The sequence below is a fragment of the Cherax quadricarinatus genome, chromosome 62 (assembly GCF_038502225.1).
Source record: "Cherax quadricarinatus isolate ZL_2023a chromosome 62, ASM3850222v1, whole genome shotgun sequence".
NCBI lineage: Eukaryota > Metazoa > Arthropoda > Malacostraca > Decapoda > Parastacidae > Cherax > Cherax quadricarinatus.
Genome location: NC_091353.1, coordinates 3342379 through 3361316, shown reverse-complemented (window position 1 = coordinate 3361316; position 18938 = coordinate 3342379). Strand labels below are relative to the sequence as shown.

At 44.8% G+C, this 18938-nt stretch overlaps 1 protein-coding gene across 1 annotated transcript in view; it reads right to left on the bottom strand.

Moving 5' to 3' along the window:
- LOC128687116 (large neutral amino acids transporter small subunit 1) overlaps window positions 1-18938 on the bottom strand; it is a 198251-nt gene that overhangs the window by 111233 nt on the left and 68080 nt on the right. The window lies entirely within an intron of this gene.

Here is an 18938-nt window from a genome sequence, read left to right as displayed (position 1 = left end):
GTATATATATAAATATATATCTCTTTCTATTGTATTGAGCCTTTGTCATGGGTCAGACGTTATGTAATACTTTATATACGCATGATTGATTCTTTTTAAAGTTTATAATTAAGGTCTGTACCCTGATACCGGTTTGGTGTTCATGCAAGTTCTTGATGTTAAGTTTTAGTCTGTATGGTATACAGACATATCTAGACAGTTTAGTCTGTATGGTATACAGACATATCTAGACAGTTTAGTGACGTAGTCCATTTGTCTGAAAGTTTTATATGGGTGTATTGTAACAGTATAGAGCTTGTTATTGTGTTCTAAGCTGTATTCTTTTCTGTTTATTTGTATGTTGGGATATGTTCAGCTGTATTGTTAGGGATAAGTATGTAGATTATCTAGTCAGATTATGATGTTAGGTTTTGGTTTTTTGATTAATGTGAAGGATGGGATTTAACTGATATAACTTCTTTGTATATTTTATGTTCAAGTGTATTGAACCTTTGTCAGATGTCATTTATATGTACAATTTATATATATGCAAGGTTTTGTATATATGTCAATTCATGACCCTGTGACATGTAATTTTGTTTTTAGTTATGTTCTTGATGTAAGTTTTTGTTGTAATATCTTGCGAGCATGTAAGTACAATCCGTTTGTCAGTTAATTTGATTAGGTTCCATACTGTTTCTTTATTTTTATGTTAAACTGTATTGGTTTTAAATAAAATATAAAAAAAAAAAAGTTAAGGTAGGGTAAGTCACGCTCCCGTTTTTCCCGCCTTTTCTCCCCCCCCACCCCTAAAGTGATAGTTTGATTGCCGGCTGCTTGTTAACGTAGGGTCAGTCTAGCTCCCGCTATCCCTTCCCCTCCCTCTTCCCCCCCCCCTCGAAAGGTGACGTATGGGGCTCTGGTCAAACAGTAAATCACTCGATTCGCAGCTCCCAACACTACTGTAAGTACATGCCTGCCTTGTATTCTAGTGGATTTATTGGTTAAAAACTTCACTTTTGACCAATAATAAACTTAGTCCTTTCAGTCGTGCTCTAGGTTGACTGTTGTAATAATCACCACGTCTTTTGAGTAATGTACACTGCCATGGAGAGTGATTATTTAAGCAGTGGGTAACCTGTCTATCTTTTCAGCTTGGATGACAGTGAGGGTCACCTGTCAATCAACGAGAAGAACAGGAGAAGGACTAACGTCCAGAGACTTCCCCATTTTGCATTTAAGTACCTGTGCACCTGTATGAAATTGCAGGACGTAACCCCACATCATTGCAGCGGTAAAGAACCTGCTTTCCTGTCATCGGGATACTACTCACGGCGTTAATCTGTGAAGAACTAGCCAGTGGTGGTCACCTACACCTGCGACCCCCCCCCCCATCATCAGCAACGGCTACGATTTCAACAAGCAGTGTCACCAACACCAGACACCCAAGTGTTAAATTAGCGTTGAATTCAGCTATCATTTATATTTTTCCTTTTTCATTTTCTTTAATGTAGGATTAATATTTCATATTTAAGTGTTTTATATTTTATATTTTCTACATAATAAAGTGTTTATGTTTGTCTGTTATTATTTCTTTTTCTATTCACTAATTTTCCTGAGGAGAAGCCAGCCTGGGTAATACTGTCTGAAGTTGTTACAGGGCTGAGTAAGCCTTCACAATGAATGAGCCTCAAAACTCCATAAATGTATGCCAGATTTCCGACATTACCCTAACTCCGATAGATTTCGAAAAAAAACCATAGACAACATGCCCATGCACTCAGCCCCGGGCCCAGACTCGTGGAACTCTGTTTTCATTAAGAACTGCAAGAAACCCCTCTCGTGTGCCCTAAGTACACTATGGAGGAGGAGCTTGGACATGGGTGAAATTCCAGTCACTTAAAACGACGGATATAGCCCTACTCCATAAAGGTGGCAGCAAAGCATTAGCTAAGAACTATAGACCAATAGCTCTGACGTCCCACATCATAAAAATCTTTGAAAGAATGCTAAGAAGCAGGATTGCAAATCACCTGGATTCCCAAAATCTGCACAATCCAGGGCAACATGGGTTCAGGGCAGGTCGCTCCTGCCTCTCACAACTACTGGATCACTACGATATGGCCTTGGATGCACTGGAAGAAAATCAGAATGCAGATGTAATATACACAGACTTTGCAAAAGCATTTGACAAATGCGATCATGGCGTAATAGCCCATAAAACACGTGCTAAAGGAATAACTGGGAAAGTCGGGAGATGGATCTTCAACTTCCTAACAAATCGAACACAAAGAGTAGTGGTCAACAGAGTTAAATCGGAGGCTGCCAAAGTGAAGAGCTCTGTTCCACAAGGCTCAGTACTCGCCCCCATCTTATTCCTCATCCTCATATCAGACATAAACAGAGATATACATCACAGCACCGTATCATCCTTTGCGGATGATACTAGGATCTGCATGAGACTGTCATCTGCTGAGGATGCGGTTAACCTCCAAGAAGATATAAACAAAGTTTTCCAGTAGGCAACGGTAAACAATATGATGTTCAATGAGGACAAATTCCAACTACTCCGTTATGGAAAACTGGAGGAGATAATAACTAGAACAGAGTATACTACAGACTATGGCCATACAATAGAGCGGAAAAACAATGTCTGAGGATCTCACTTTCAAGGATCACAACAGTGCCACGATCGCACGTGCATAGAAAATGATAGGATGGATAATGAGAACGTTCAAAACGAGAGATGCCAAGCCAATGACGATCCTTTTCAAATCACTTGTTCTCTCTAGGCTGGAATACTGCTGTGCATTAACATTTCCATTCAAAGCAGGTGAAACCGCAGATCTAGAGAGTGTACAGAGATCCTTTACTGCATGCATAAGTTCTGTCAAGCACCTTAACTACTGGGAACGCTTGGAAGCACTTAACTTGTACTCGTTGGAACGCAGGAGGGAGACATATATCATAATCTACACTTGGAAAAACCTGGAAGGAATGGTCCCAAATCTGTACACAGAAATCACTCCCTACGAAAGTAAAAGACTGGGCAGGCGATGCAAAATGCCCCCAATAAAAAGTAGGGGCGCCATTTGTACACTAAGGGAAAACACCATAAGTGTCCGGGGCCCAAGACTGCTCAACAGCCTCCCATCAAGCATTAGGGGAATTGCCAATAAACCCCTGGCTGCCTTCAAGAGAGAGCTGGACAGATACCTAAAGTCAGTGCCGGATCAGCCGGGCTGTGGCTCGTACGTTGGACTGCGTGCGGCCAGCAGTAACAGCCTAGTTGATCAGGCCCTGATCCATCGGGAGGCCTGGTGATGGACCGGGCCGCGGGGGCGTTGATCCCCGGAATAACCTCCAGGTAACTTCCAGGTATGTTGCAAGACACAGTGTTACAAAACACGTGTTACGAAACACGTGTTGCCAGACACATGCTCTAGCACATGTTGCAAGACACATGCTCTAGCACATGTTGCAAGACACATGCTCTAGCACATGTTGCAAGACACATGCTCTAGCACATGTTGCAAGACACATGTTACAAGACACATGTTACAAGACACATGTTACAAGACACGCATTACAAGACACATGTTACAAGACACATGTTACAAGACCCATGTTACAAAACACATGTTACAAGACACATGTTACAAGACACGTGTTACAAGACACATGTTACAAGACACGTGTTACAAGACATGTGTTACAAGACGCATGTTACAAGACACATGTTACAAGACACGTGTTACAAGACACATGTTACAAGACACATGTTGCAAGACATGTGTTACAAGACATGTGTTACAAGACATGTGTTACAAGACACGTGTTACAAGACACGTGTTACAAGACGCATGCTCTAGCACATATTGCAAGACACATTCTCCAGCACATGTTGCAAGACACATGCTCTAGCACATGTTGCAAGACACATGCTCTAGCACATGTTGCAAGACACATTCTCCAGCACATGTTGCAAGACACATGCTCTAGCACATGTTGCAAGACACATGCTCCAGCACATGTTGCAAGACACATGCTCTAGCACATGTCTCCCTCTCTCTCTCCCTCACTCTCCCTCTCTCTCTCTCCCTCACTCTCCCTCTCCCTCTCTCTCTCCCTCTCTCTCTCCCTCTCCCTCTCTCTCTCCCTCGCTCTCTCCCTCTCTCTCCCTCTCTCTCTCCCTCTCTCTCTCCCTCTCTCCCCCTCTCCCTCTTCCCCTCCCTCTCTCTCTCCCTCTCTCTCCCCCTCCCTCTCTCTCTCCCTCCCTAACAAAAAAAAAAAAAAAAAAAAAAAAAAAAAAAAAAAAAAAAAAAAAAAAAAAAAAAAAAAAAAAATATGGGTGGCCTTAGAGGACGGAAAACCAGAGATCTGGTAGAAGAACCAGGGAGGAAAGACTGGGAGTTAGAGCTCCAAAAAAGGGAGGAAGAGTGGGGAAGGAAGATAGTAGAGCTTGGTAAGAAAATGGAGGAGCGGATAGCTGAAGAGTGCAGGAAGTGGGAAGTACAGGCCTTAGCAGCAGAAGCTAGGATACAGTGCTTAGAAGAGAAACTGCAAAGCCTGAAACAGATTAGAGAGACAAATGACAATTCAGACGTGACATCAGGAAATTCAAAGTCAGGCGCAGACAAGGGGATGGTAAGCAACAACGGAGACATGCCGTACAGGAAGGCCCTATCAGACCCACGTGGGGCCAGGGAAAAGACGACGAGCACACTGAGATCAAACGACAGGTCTGAAGACAATGATGGAAATTCAGAGTCAGGCGCAGACAAGGGGATGGTAAGCAACAACGGAGACATGCCGTACACGAAGGACCTATCAGACCCACGTGGGGCCAGGGAAAAGACGATGAGCACACTAAGATCAAGCGACAGGTCCGAAGAAAATGAAGGTTTGTTATATGCAGAGGTTCTAACAGCCAACTGCAGTAGCACGGGACAGCTGGCCAGGAAAGACAGTCCACTAAGAATAGATGTTTCAGATATGACAGGGACTGAAGGCAAGAACATGTCAATGGAAGGAAACAAAATGCCTCAGAGGAAGCAGATGGAGACTCAGTGGGAGGAGGAAAGGGCGAGGTCAGTTTTTGTGTACGGGCTCCAAGAAGCCAAGGGGGCCAACTTTGAAGAAATAAAACAGGAGGAGAAAAAAATGATTGAAGGCATCATGAAAACAATAGGGGAGGGCAATATGACCCAGGTGACAAATTTTCAGAGAATTGGGTGGTTTGCGAGTGGAAGGATACGGCCTGTCAGAGTAACTTTCAAGGAAGAATCAGTTCGAATCAGGATTCTGCAAGAGAAAGCAAGACTGAGAGACAAAGAGGGGTACCAGAGAGTATACCTCGACCGCGACAGAACACAAGAAGAAAGGACTACACTGAAAGAGAGGGTACAGAGACGCAAGGAGGAACGAGAAGCAATGAAAATGAGCAGGACCCAGACACAGGAGGAAGGGCAAACACACCCCACAGAATCTCCCACCAAAAGACCCCACCCGCGACATTCCCAACGCAACTGAGCAACCTATACTCCAACCCACTCACTGTTCCCTCTGCCACCAACCCCCATATCACAAACCTCACCCCAACAGCTGTCCCTTATGGGCATTCTGACCCCACCCCCATCAACACATACCCCACCTACACCACAGCCCCATATAGGCCCCCACCAAGGCTCTCCCTCCCCCAACCCCAATATACTTGCATGACCACAATGATAGAAAAGAAACTAAAGGTTTGGTACACAAATGCGGATGGAATAATGAATAAACATGAGGAGTGGAATGAAAGAATCAGTGAAAAATCCCCAGACATCATAGCAGTCACAGAAACAAAACTCGCTGAGATAATAACAGACACAATCTTCCCAACAGGATATCAGATCCTGAGGAAAGATAGAAGGAGTAGAGGGGGAGGAGGGGTTGCACTGCTCATAAAACACCAATGGGGATTTGAGGAAATGGAAGGCATGGACATGATTGGAGAAAGAGACTACATTGTAGGTACAATTCAGTCCGGAGAACATAAAGTAGTCATTGGAGTGATGTATAACCCACCACAGAACTGCAGGAGGCCAAGAGAGGAGTACGAAGAAAACAACAGGGTGATGGTGGACACACTGGCTGAGGTGGCAAGAAGAGCTCACTCGAGCAGAGCAAAGTTACTGGTAATGGGCGATTTCAACCACAGGGAGATCGACTGGGAAAACCTGGAGCCACATGGGGGTCCCGAAACATGGAGAGCAAAGATGATGGATGTGGTACTTGAAAACCTCATGCATCAACATGTCAGGGACACAACCAGAGAGAGAGGGGACGATGAGCCAGCAAGACTGGATCTTGTGTTCACCCTGAGCAGTTCAGACATCGAGGACATCACTTACGAGAGGCCCCTTGGAGCTAGCGATCATGTGGTTCTGAGTTTTGACTATATAGTAGAGTTACAAGTGGAGAAGGTAACAGGAACTGAAGGGGACAGGCCAAACTATAAAAGGGGGGACTACACAGGTATGAGAAACTTCCTGCAGGAGGTTCAGTGGGACAGAGAAATGGTAGGAAAATCAGTAAACGAGATGATGGAATATGTGGCAACAAAGTGCAAGGAGGCAGAGGAAAGTTTTGTTCCCAAGGGAAACAGAAATAATAGGAAGACCAAGACGAGTCCTTGGTTTACCCGAAGGTGTAGGGAGGCAAAAGCTAAGTGCAACAGAGAATGGAAAAGGTACAGGAGGCATAGGACCCAGGAAAACAAGGAGATTAGTAGAAGAGCCAGAAACGAGTATGCGCAGATAAGGAGGGAGGCCCAGAGACAGTATGAAAACGACATAGCATCGAAAGTCAAATCTGACCCGAAACTGCTGTATAGCCACATTAGGAAGAAGACAACAGTCAAGGACCAGGTGATAAGGCTGAGGAAAGAAGGTGGGGAACTCACAAGAAACGATCAAGAGGTATGTGAGGAGCTCAACACGAGATTTAAGGAAGTATTTACAGTAGAGACAGGAAGGACTCTGGGGGGACAGACCAGATGGGGACACCAACAAGGAATACACCAACAAGTGTTGGACGACATACATACAGATGAGGAGGAGGTGAAGAAACTGCTAAGGGACATCGATACCTCAAAGGCAATGGGACCGGACAACATCTCTCCATGGGTCCTTAGAGAGGGAGCAGATATGTTGTGCGTACCACTTACCACAATCTTCAACACATCCCTGGAAACTGGGCAACTACCTGAGGTATGGAAGACAGCAAATGTAGTTCCCATTTTCAAAAAAGGAGACAGAAAAGAGGCACTAAACTATAGACCTGTGTCATTGACGTGTATAGTATGCAAAATTATGGAGAAGATTATCAGGAGGAGAGTGGTGGAGCACCTGGAACGGAACAGGAGTATAAATGCCAACCAGCACGGATTCACGGAAGGCAAATCCTGTGTCACAAACCTTCTGGAGTTTTATGATAAAATAACAGAAGTAAGACAAGAGAGAGAGGGGTGGGTTGATTGCATCTTCTTGGACTGCAAGAAGGCCTTTGACACAGTTCCTCACAAGAGATTAGTGCAGAAGCTAGAGCATCAGGCGCATATAACAGGAAGGGCACTGCAATGGATCAGAGAATACCTGACAGGGAGGCAACAACGAGTCATGGTACGTAATGATGTATCACAGTGGGCACCTGTGACGAGCGGGGTCCCACAGGGGTCGGTCCTAGGACCAGTGCTATTTTTGGTATATGTGAACGACATGACGGAAGGGTTAGACTCAGAAGTGTCCCTGTTTGCAGATGATGTGAAGTTAATGAGGAGAATTAAATCTGATGAGGACCAGGCAGGACTTCAAAGAGACCTGGACAGACTGGACACCTGGTCCAGCAAATGGCTTCTCGAATTTAATCCTGCCAAATGCAAAGTCATAAAGATAGGGGAAGGGCACAGAAGACCACAGACAGAGTATAGGCTAGGTGGCCAAAGACTGCAAACATCACTCAAGGAGAAAGATCTTGGGGTGAGTATAACACCGAGCATGTCTCCGGAAGCACACATCAATCAGATAACTGCTGCAGCATATGGGCGCCTGGCAAACCTGAGAACAGCATTCCGACACCTTAGTAAGGAATCATTCAAGACACTGTACACCGTGTATGTCAGGCCCATACTGGAGTATGCAGCACCTGTTTGGAACCCGCACTTGATAAAGCACGTCAAGAAACTAGAGAAAGTACAAAGGTTTGCAACAAGGTTAGTTCCAGAGCTAAGGGGAATGTCCTATGAAGAAAGATTAAGGGAAATCGGCCTGACGACACTGGAGGACAGGAGGGTCAGGGGAGACATGATAACGACATATAAAATACTGCGTGGAATAGACAAGGTGGACAAGGACAGGATGTTCCAGGGAGGGGACACAGAAACAAGAGGCCACAATTGGAAGTTGAAGACACAAATGAGTCAGAGAGATAGTAGGAAGTATTTCTTCAGTCATAGAGTTGTAAGGCAGTGGAATAGCCTAGAAAATGACGTAGTGGAGGCAGGAACCATACACAGTTTTAAGACGAGGTTTGATAAAGCTCATGGAGCGGGGAGAGAGAGGGTCTAGTAGCAACCGGTGAAGAGGCGGGGCCAGGAGCTAGGACTCGACCCCTGCAACCACAAATAGGTGAGTACAAATAGGTGAGTACATGCTCTAGCACATGTTGCAAGACACATGCTCCAGCACGTTGCAAGAAACGTACTCCAGCACATGTTGCAAGAAACGTACTCCAGCACATGTTGCAAGACACGTGCTCCAGCACATGTTGCAAGAAACATACTCCAGCACATGTTGCAAGAAACGTACTCCAGCACATGTTGCAAGAAACGTACTCCAGCACATGTTGCAAGACACGTGCTCCAGCACATGTTGCAAGACACGTGTTCCAGCACATGTGTCGACAGCCTGTGCTGTCTGCCAGCTTAGTTCATATTTCGCGCCACTAAGGTGCTGCCCTCTGGGCCTGCTCCAGGTCACTGGGACGCTGGGCCCACACACTCTCACTCACACAGCGGCCAAGCAGCAAGACAGAAGGCCTACTAGCTCTCTCTCTCGTGGGATGGCCCTCCTTGGTCACGGTCACAACATACAAGCCTGTGTACTCACTACGACGTTACAAATAAAGTAAGAAGCCTCCGAAGATGTATCATTTACACTCCGCTACCAGCATTACCAAATAATTCGTTAGCTCCAGTACATGTTGCAAGACACATGCTCCAGTACATGTTGCAAGACACATGCTCCAGTACATGTTGCAAGACACATGCTCCAGTACATGTTGCAAGACACATGCTCCAGTACATGTTGCAAGACACATGCTCCAGTACATGTTGCAAGACACAGGCTCCAGTACATGTTGCAAGACACATGCTCCAGTACATGTTGCAAGATGCATGCTCTAGCACATGTTGCAAGACACGTGCTCCAGTACATGTTGCAAGACACGTGCTCCAGTACATGTTGCAAGACACATGATCTAGCACATGTTGCAAGACACATACTCCAGTACATGTTGCAAGATGCATGTTCTAGCACATGTTGCAAGACACGTGCTCCAGTACATGTTGCAAGACACGTGTTCCAGTACATGTTGCAAGACACATGCTCTAGCACATGTTGCAAGAGACATGCTCCAGCGCATGTTGCAAGGGACATGCTCCAGTACATGTTGCAAGACACATACTCCAGTACATGTTGCAAGATGCATGCTCCAGCACATGTTGCAAGACACGTGCTCTAGCACATGTTGCAAGACACATACTCCAGCACATGTTGCAAGACACATGCTCCAGCACATGTTGCAAGACACGTGCTCTAGCCCATGTTGCAAGACACATGCTCCAGCACATGTTGCAAGACACATACTCCAGTACATGTTGCAAGACATGTGTTCTAGCACACGTTGGAAGACACGTGCTCCAGCACACGTTGCAAGACACATGTTCTAGCACACGTCGCAAAACACGTGCTCCAGTACATGTTGCAAGACACGTGTTCTAGCACACGTTGCAAGACACGTGCTCCAGAACATGTTGCAAGACACGTGCTCCAGAACATGTTGCAAGACACATGCTCTAGCACATGTTGCAAGAGACATGCTCCAGCACATGTTGCAAGACACTCCAGCACATGTTGCAAGAGACATGCTTCAGTACATGTTGTAAGACACGTGCTCCAGCGCATGTTGCAAGACACTCCAGTACATGTTGCAAGACACGTGCTTCAGTACATGTTGCAAGACACGTGCTTCAGTACATGTTGCAAGACACTCCAGTACATGTTGCAAGACAAGTGCTTCAATACATGTTGCAAGACACGTGCTCCAGCGCATGTTGCAAGACACTCCAGTACATGTTGCAAGACAAGTGCTTCAATACATGTTGCAAGACACGTGCTCCAGCGCATGTTGCAAGACACTCCAGTACATGTTGCAAGACACTCCAGTACATGTTGCAAGACAAGTGCTTCAATACATGTTGCAAGACACGTACTCCAGTACATGTTGCAAGACACGTGCTCCAGCACATGTTGCAAGACACGTGCTCCAGAACATGTTGCATGTGTGTTTGTTACAGTGGAAGAACGTACATGTGTGTTTGTTGCAGTGGAAGAACGTACATGTGTGTTTGTTACAGTGGAAGAACGTACATGTGTGTTTGTTGTAGTGGAAGAACGTACATGTGTGTTTGTTACAGTGGAAGAACGTACATGTGTGTTTGTTACAGTGGAAGAACGTACATGTGTGTTTGTTGCAGTGGAAGAACGTACATGTGTGTTTGTTACAGTGGAAGAACGTACATGTGTGTTTGTTACAGTGGAAGAACGTACATGTGTGTTTGTTACAGTGGAAGAACGTACATGTGTGTTTGTTACAGTGGAAGAACGTACGTGTGTGTTTGTTACAGTGGAAGAACGTACATGTGTATTTGTTGCAGTGGAAGAACGTACATGTGTGTTTGTTGCAGTGGAAGAACGTACATGTGTGTTTGTGACAGTGGAAGAACGTACATGTGTGTTTGTTAAAGCGGAAGAACGTACATGTGTGTTTGTTACAGTGGAAGAACGTACATGTGTGTTTGTTGCAGTGGAAGAACGTACATGTGTGTTTGTTACAGTGGAAGAACGTACATGTGTGTTTGTTACAAAGGTAGAACGTATATGTGTGTTTGTTGCAGTGGAAAAACGTACATGTGGTTTTGTTGCAGTGGAAGAACGTACATGTGTGTTTGCTACAGCGGAAGAACGTACAAGTGTGTTTGGTGCAGTGGAAGAACGTACATGTGGTTTTGTTGCAGTGGAAGAACGTACATGTGTGTTTGTTACAGCGGAAGAACGTACATGTGTGTTTGCTGCAGTGGAAGAACGTACATGTGGTTTTGTTGCAGTGGAAGAACGTACATGTGTGTTTGTTACAGCGGAAGAACGTACATGTGTGTTTGCTGCAGTGGAAGAACGTACATGTGGTTTTGTTGCAGTGAAAGAACGTACATGTGTGTTTGTTACAGCGGAAGAACGTACATGTGTGTTTGTTGCAGTGGAAGAACGTACAAGTGTGTTTGTTGTAGTGGAAGAACGTACATGTGTTTGTTACAGCGGAAGAACGTACATGTGTGTTTGTTGCAGTGGAAGAACGTACATGTGTGTTTGTTAAAGCGGAAGAACGTACATGTGTGTTTGTTACAGTGGAAGAACGTACATGTGTGTTTGTTGCAGTGGAAGAACGTACATGTGTGTTTGTTACAGTGGAAGAACGTACATGTGTGTTTGTTACAGTGGAAGAACGTACATGCTTGTTTGTTACAAAGGTAGAACGTATATGTGTGTTTGTTACAAAGGTAGAACGTACATGTGTGTTTGTTACAGTGGAAGAACGTACATGTGTGTTTGTTGCAGTGGAAAAACGTACATGTGGTTTTGTTGCAGTGGAAGAACGTGCATGTGTGTTTGCTACAGTGGAAGAACGTACATGTGTGTTTGTTACAGTGGAAGAACGTACATGTGTGTTTGTTGCAGTGGAAGAACGTACATGTGTGTTTGTTGCAGTGGAAGAACGTACATGTGTGTTTGTTGCAGTGGAAGAACGTACATGTGTTTGTTACAGCGGAAGAACGTACATGTGTGTTTGTTGCAGTGGAAGAACGTACATGTGTGTTTGTTACAGCGGAAGAACGTACATGTTTGTTTGTTGCAGTGGAAGAACATACATGTGTGTTTGTTACAGTGGAAGAACGTACATGTGTGTTTGTTACAGCGGAAGAACGTACATGTGTGTTTGTTGCAGTGGAAGAACGTACATGTGTGTTTGTTACAGCGGAAGAACGTACATGTGTGTTTGTTACAGTGGAAGAACATACAAGTGAGTTTGTTACAGCGGAAGAACGTACATGTGTGTTTGTTGCAATGGAAGAACGTACATGTGTGTTTGTTACAGTGGAAGAACGTACATGTGTGTTTGTTACAGCGGAAGAACGTACATGTGTGTTTGTTACAGCGGAAGAACGTACATGTGTGTTTGTTGCAATGGAAGAACGTACATGTGTGTTTGTTACAGCGGAAGAACGTACATGTGTGTTTGTTGCAGTGGAAGAACGTACATGTGTGTTTGTTACAGCGGAAGAATGTACATGTGTGTTTGTTGCAGTGGAAGAACGTACATGTGTGTTTGTTACAGCGGAAGAACGTACATGTGTGTTTGTTGCAATGGAAGAACGTACATGTGTGTTTGTTACAGCGGAAGAACGTACATGTGTGTTTGTTGCAGTGGAAGAACGTACATGTGTGTTTGTTACAGCGGAAGAATGTACATGTGTGTTTGTTGCAGTGGAAGAACGTACATGTGTGTTTGTTGCAGTGGAAGAACGTACATGTGTGTTTGTTGCAGTGGAAGAACGTACATGTGTGTTTGTTACAGCGGAAGAATGTACATGTGTGTTTGTTGCAGTGGAAGAAAATACATGTGTGTTTGTTTCTGGACATATTAATAACACCAGACAGTAGTCAACATTCTTCTGACTGTACAGCACAATGTTGTTTCTGGACATATTAATAACACCAGACAGTAGTCAACATTCTTCTGACTGTACAGCACAATGTTGTTTCTGGACATATTAATAACACCTAACAGTAGTCAACATTCTTCTGACTGTACAGCACAATGTTGTTTCTGGACATATTAATAACACCTAACAGTAGTCAACATTCTTCTGACTGTACAGCACAATGTTGTTTCTGGACATATTAATAACACCAGACAGTAGTCAACATTGATAATTTCTTTTAAGAAATTCTTGTTTTTTAAAATTAGTCGAGATATTAATGTAATAACAGGAAGTATATGGACTCTGAATATATGAATGTGGTTGACAATATATGTGGTTGACAATATATATGGTTGACAATATATGTGGTTGACAATATATGTGGTTGACAATATATGTGGTTGACAATATATGTGGTTGACAATATATGTGGTTGACAATATATGTGGTTGACAATATATGTGGTTGACAATATATGTGGTTGACAATATATGTGGTTGACAATATATGTGGTTGACAATATATGTGGTTGACAATATATGTGGTTGACAATATATGTGGTTGACAATATATGTGGTTGACAATATATGTGGTTGACAATATATGTGGTTGACAATATATGTGGTTGACAATATATGTGGTTGACAATATATGTGGTTGACAATATATGTGGTTGACAATATATGTGGTTGACAATATATGGGTTGCTGGTTATCAATTTATTGCATCGTATATAAGTAATGAGGATTGCAGGTTGCATTGTTACACTTAATAAATACTTTAGAAAAGCTGGTCGGTAAACACTAGCACATATTTATTAAAAGTAAACAAAGTCCCTGGATCTTGTTTACTTGTCTAAGACACGTGTATTTCTGAGATACGTGTATTTCTAAGACACGTGTGTGCCTGAGATACGTGTCTAAGACACGTGTGTTTCTAAGACACGTGTGTGTCTGAGATACGTGTCTAACACACGTGTGTTTCTAAGACACGTGTGTGTCTGAGTCACATGTGTCTCTAAGACACGTGTGTGTCTGAGTCACGTGTGTCTCTAAGACACGTGTGTGTCTGAGTCACGTGTCTAACACACGTGTGTTTCTAAGACACGTGTGTGTCTGAGTCACATGTGTCTCTAAGACACGTGTGTGTCTGAGTCACGTGTGTCTCTAAGACACGTGTGTGTCTGAGTCACGTGTCTAACACACGTGTGTTTCTAAGACACGTGTGTGTCTGAGTCACGTGTCTAACACACGTGTGTTTCTAAGACACGTGTGCCTGAGTCACGTGTCTAAGACACGTGTATTTCTAAGACACGTGTGTGTCTGAGTCACGTGTCTAACACACGTGTGTTTCTAAGACACGTTTGTGTCTGATATACGTGTCTAAGACACGTGTGTTTCTAAGACACGTGTGTGTCTGAGTCACGTGTCTAACACACGTGTGTTTCTAAGACACTTGTGCCTGAGTCACGTGTCTAAGACACGTGTATTTCTAAGACACGTGTGTGTCTGAGTCACGTGTCTAACACACGTGTGTTTCTAAGACACGTATGTGTCTGAGATACGTGTCTAAGACACGTGTGTTTCTAAGACACGTGTGTGTCTGAGTCACGTGTCTAACACGCGTGTGTTTCTAAGACACGTGTGTGTCTGAGATACGTGTCTAAGACACGTGTGTTTCTAAGACACGTGTGTTTCTAAGACACGTGTGTGTCTGAGTCACGTGTCTAAGACACGTGTGTTTCTAACCAGTTTGTGGATATCTATTATCAAGGTTTGTATGTCACACTTAATAAATATGTGAGATTGGTCCTTCTTGCTTGCGTGATCGTGTGTTGACATAAACATTGTCTTGGTAAAACACATTGTTCTCCAACACCTGTCAGTACAAACATTGTTCTCCAACACCTGTCAGTACATTGTTCTCCAGCACCTGTCAGTACAAACATTGTTCTCCAACACCTGTCAGTACACTGTTCTCCAGCACTTGTCAGTAAACAGTGCGACGCGGTATTCTGACTTACCTCGCTGACAATACACAGACCTGCAGCTACTTACAGCCTTCCAGTAATGAAGCTGCATGACCCACACGGGTTTAGCGATTCAGAAAATACACTGCAAGTTAGCCGCTTCTACGTCGCTTATAACAGAAACTCATGTGAAATGTAGGGAATGTACACGTGTGTGTGTGTGTGTGTGTGTGTGTGTGTGTGTGTGTGTGTGTGTGTGTGTGTGTGTGTGTGTGTGTGTACTCACCTAGTTGTACTCACCTAGTTGAGGTTGCAGGGGTCGAGTCCGAGCTCCTGGCCCCGCCTCTTCACTGATCGCTACTAGGTCACTCTCCCTGAACCGTGAGCTTTATCATACCTCTGCTTAAAGCTATGTATGGATCCTGCCTCCACTACATCGCTTCCCAAACTATTCCACTTACTGACTACTCTGTGGCTGAAGAAATACTTCCTAACATCCCTGTGATTCATCTGTGTCTTCAGCTTCCAACTGTGTCCCCTTGTTACTGTGTCCAATCTCTGGAACATCCTGTCTTTGTCCACCTTGTCAATTCCTCTCAGTATTTTGTATGTCGTTATCATGTCCCCCCTATCTCTCCTGTCCTCCAGTGTCGTCAGGTTGATTTCCCTTAACCTCTCCTCGTAGGACATACCTCTTAGCTCTGGGACTAGTCTTGTTGCAAACCTTTGCACTTTCTCTAGTTTCTTTACGTGCTTGGCTAGGTGTGGGTTCCAAACTGGTACTCCAATATGGGCCTAACGTACACGGTGTACAGGGTCCTGAATGATTCCTTATTAAGATGTCGGAATGCTGTTCTGAGGTTTGCTAGGCGCCCATATGCTGCAGCAGTTATTTGGTTGATGTGCGCTTCAGGAGATGTGCCTGGTGTTATACTCACCCCAAGATCTTTTTCCTTGAGTGAGGTTTGCAGTCTCTGGCCCCCTAGACTGTACTCCGTCTGCGGTCTTCTTTGCTCTTCCCCAATCTTCATGACTTTGCACTTGGTGGGATTGAACTCCAGGAGCCAATTGCTGGACCAGGTCTGCAGCCTGTCCAGATCCCTTTGTAGTTCTGCCTGGTCTTTGATCGAGTGAATTCTTCTCATCAACTTCGTCATCTGCAAACAGGGACACCTCAGAGTCTATTCCTTCCGTCATGTCGTTCACAAATACCAGAAACAGCACTGGTCCTAGGACTGACCCCTGTGGGACCCCGCTGGTCACAGGTGCCCACTCTGACACCTCGTCACGTACCATGACTCACTGCTGTCTTCCTGACAAGTATTCCCTGATCCATTGTAGTGCCTTCCCTGTTATCCCTGCTTGGTCCTCCAGTTTTTGCACCAATCTCTTGTGTGGAACTGTGTCAAACGCCTTCTTGCGGTCCAAGAATATGCAATCCACCCACCCCTCTCTCTCTTGTCTTACTGCTGTCACCATGTCATAGAACTCCAGTAGGTTTGTGACACAGGATTTCCCGTCCCTGAAACCATGTTGGCTGCTGTTGATGAGATCATTCCTTTCTAGGTGTTCCACCACTCTTCTCCTTATAATCTTCTCCATGATTTTGCATACTATACATGTCAGTGACACTGGTCTGTAGTTTAGTGCTTCATGTCTGTCTCCTTTTTTAAAGATTGGGACTACATTTGCTGTCTTCCATGCCTCAGGCAATCTCCCTGTTTCGATAGACGTATTGAATATTGTTAGGGGTACACATAGCGACTCTGCTCCCTCTCTCAGGACCCATGGAGAGATGTTATCTGGCCCCATTGCCTTTGAGGTATCTAGCTCACTCAGAAGCCTCTTCACTTCTTCCTCGGTTGTGTGCACTGTGTCCAGCACTTGGTGGTGTGCCCCACCTCTCCGTCTTTCTGCAGCCCCTTCCGTCTCCTCTGTGAACACTTGTTTGAATCTCTTGTTGAGTTCCTGTGTGTGTGTACTCACCTATTTGTACTCACCTATTTGTGGTTGCAGGGGTCGAGTCATAGCTCCTGGCCCCGCCTCTTCGCTGATTGCTACTAGGTCCTCTCTCTCCCTGCCCCATGAGCTTCATCATACCTCGCCTTAAAACTATGTATGGTTCCCGCCTCCACTACGTCACTTTCTAGGCTATTCCACGGTCTGACTACTCTATGATTGAAGAAATACTTCCTAACATCCCTTTGATTCATCTGAGTCTTCAACTTCCAATTGTGACCTCTTGTGTCTGTGTCCCGTCTCTGGAACATCCCGTCTTTGTCCACCTTGTCTATTCCGCGCAGTATTCTATATGTCGTTATCATGTCTCCCCTGACCCTCCTGTCCTCCAGTGTCGTCAGGCCGATTTCCCTCAACCTTTCTTCGTAGGACAATCCCCGTAGCTCTGGGACTAGCCTTGTTGCAAACCTTTGCACTTTCTCTAATTTCTTGACGTGCTTGACTAGGTGTGGATTCCAAACTGGTGCTGCATACTCCAGTATGGGCCTGACGTAAATGGTATACAGAGTCTTGAACGAATCCTTACTGAGGTATCGGAACGCTATCCGTAGGTTTGCCAGGCGTCCGTATGCTGCAGCAGTTATCTGATTGATGTGCGCCTCAGGAGATATGCTCGGTGTTATACTCACCCCCAGATCTTTTTCCTTGAGTGAGGTTTGCAGCCTTTGGCCATCTAAACTGTATTGTGTCTGCGGTCTTCTTTGCCCTTCCCCAATCTTCATGACTTTGCATTTGGCAGGGTTAAACTCAAGGAGCCAGTTGCTGGACCAGGCTTGTAGCCTGTCCAGGTCTCTTTGTAGTCCTGCCTGATCATCATCCGATTTGATTCTTCTCATTAACTTCACATCATCTGCAAACAAGGACACTTCTGAGTCTATCCCTTCCGTTATGTCGTTCACATATACCAAGAACAGCACAGGTCCTAGGACTGACCCCTGTGGAACCCCGATTGTCACAAGCTCCCACTCTGACACCTCGTCACGTACCATGACTCGTTGTTGCCTCCCTGTCAGGTATTCTCTGATCCATTGCAGTGCCTTTCCTGTTATGTGTGCCTGATCCTCTAGCTTTTGCATTAACCTCTTGTGAGGGACTGTGTCGAAGGCCTTCTTGCAGTCCAAAAAAATGCAGTCGATCCACCCCTCTCTCTCTTGTCTTACTTCTGTCACCTCGTCATAAAACTCTAGTAGGTTTGTGACACAGGATTTTCCTTCCCTGAAACCGTGCTGGTTGTCAATTATACACTTGTTTCTTTCCAGGTGCTCCACCACTCTCCTTCTGATGATCTTCTCCATGACCTTGCATACTATACACGTTAGTGATACAGGTCTGTAGTTTAGTGCCTCATGTCTGTCTCCCTTTTTAAAAATTGGGACTACATTAGCCATCTTCCATTCCTCAGGGAGTTGCCCAGTTTCAAATGATGTGTTGAAGATCTTTGTTAATGGCACACACAATATCTCTGCTCCCTCTTTAAGGACCCACGGAGAGATGTTGTCTGGTCCCACCGCCTTTGAGGTGTCAAGTTCGCATAGCAGCTTCTTCACTTCCTCCTTGGTTATATGTACCTCATCCAGCACTTGCTGGTGTACCCCCCTGTTCTGATTTCCTGGAGTCCTACTGGTTTCCACTGTAAATACTTCTTTAAATCTCGTGTTGAACCTCTCGGTCGTTTCTTGTGAATTCCCCATCACCCTTCCTCAGTCTGATTACCTGGTCCTTGACTGTTGTTTTCCTCCTGATGTGGCTGTACAACAGCTTCGGGTCAGTCTTGACTTTCGATGCTATGTCATTTTCATATTGTCGCTGAGCCTCCCTTCTTATCTGTGCATATTCGTTTCTGGCTCTTCGGCTGATCTCTTTATTTTCCTGAGTTCTCTGTCTTCTGTA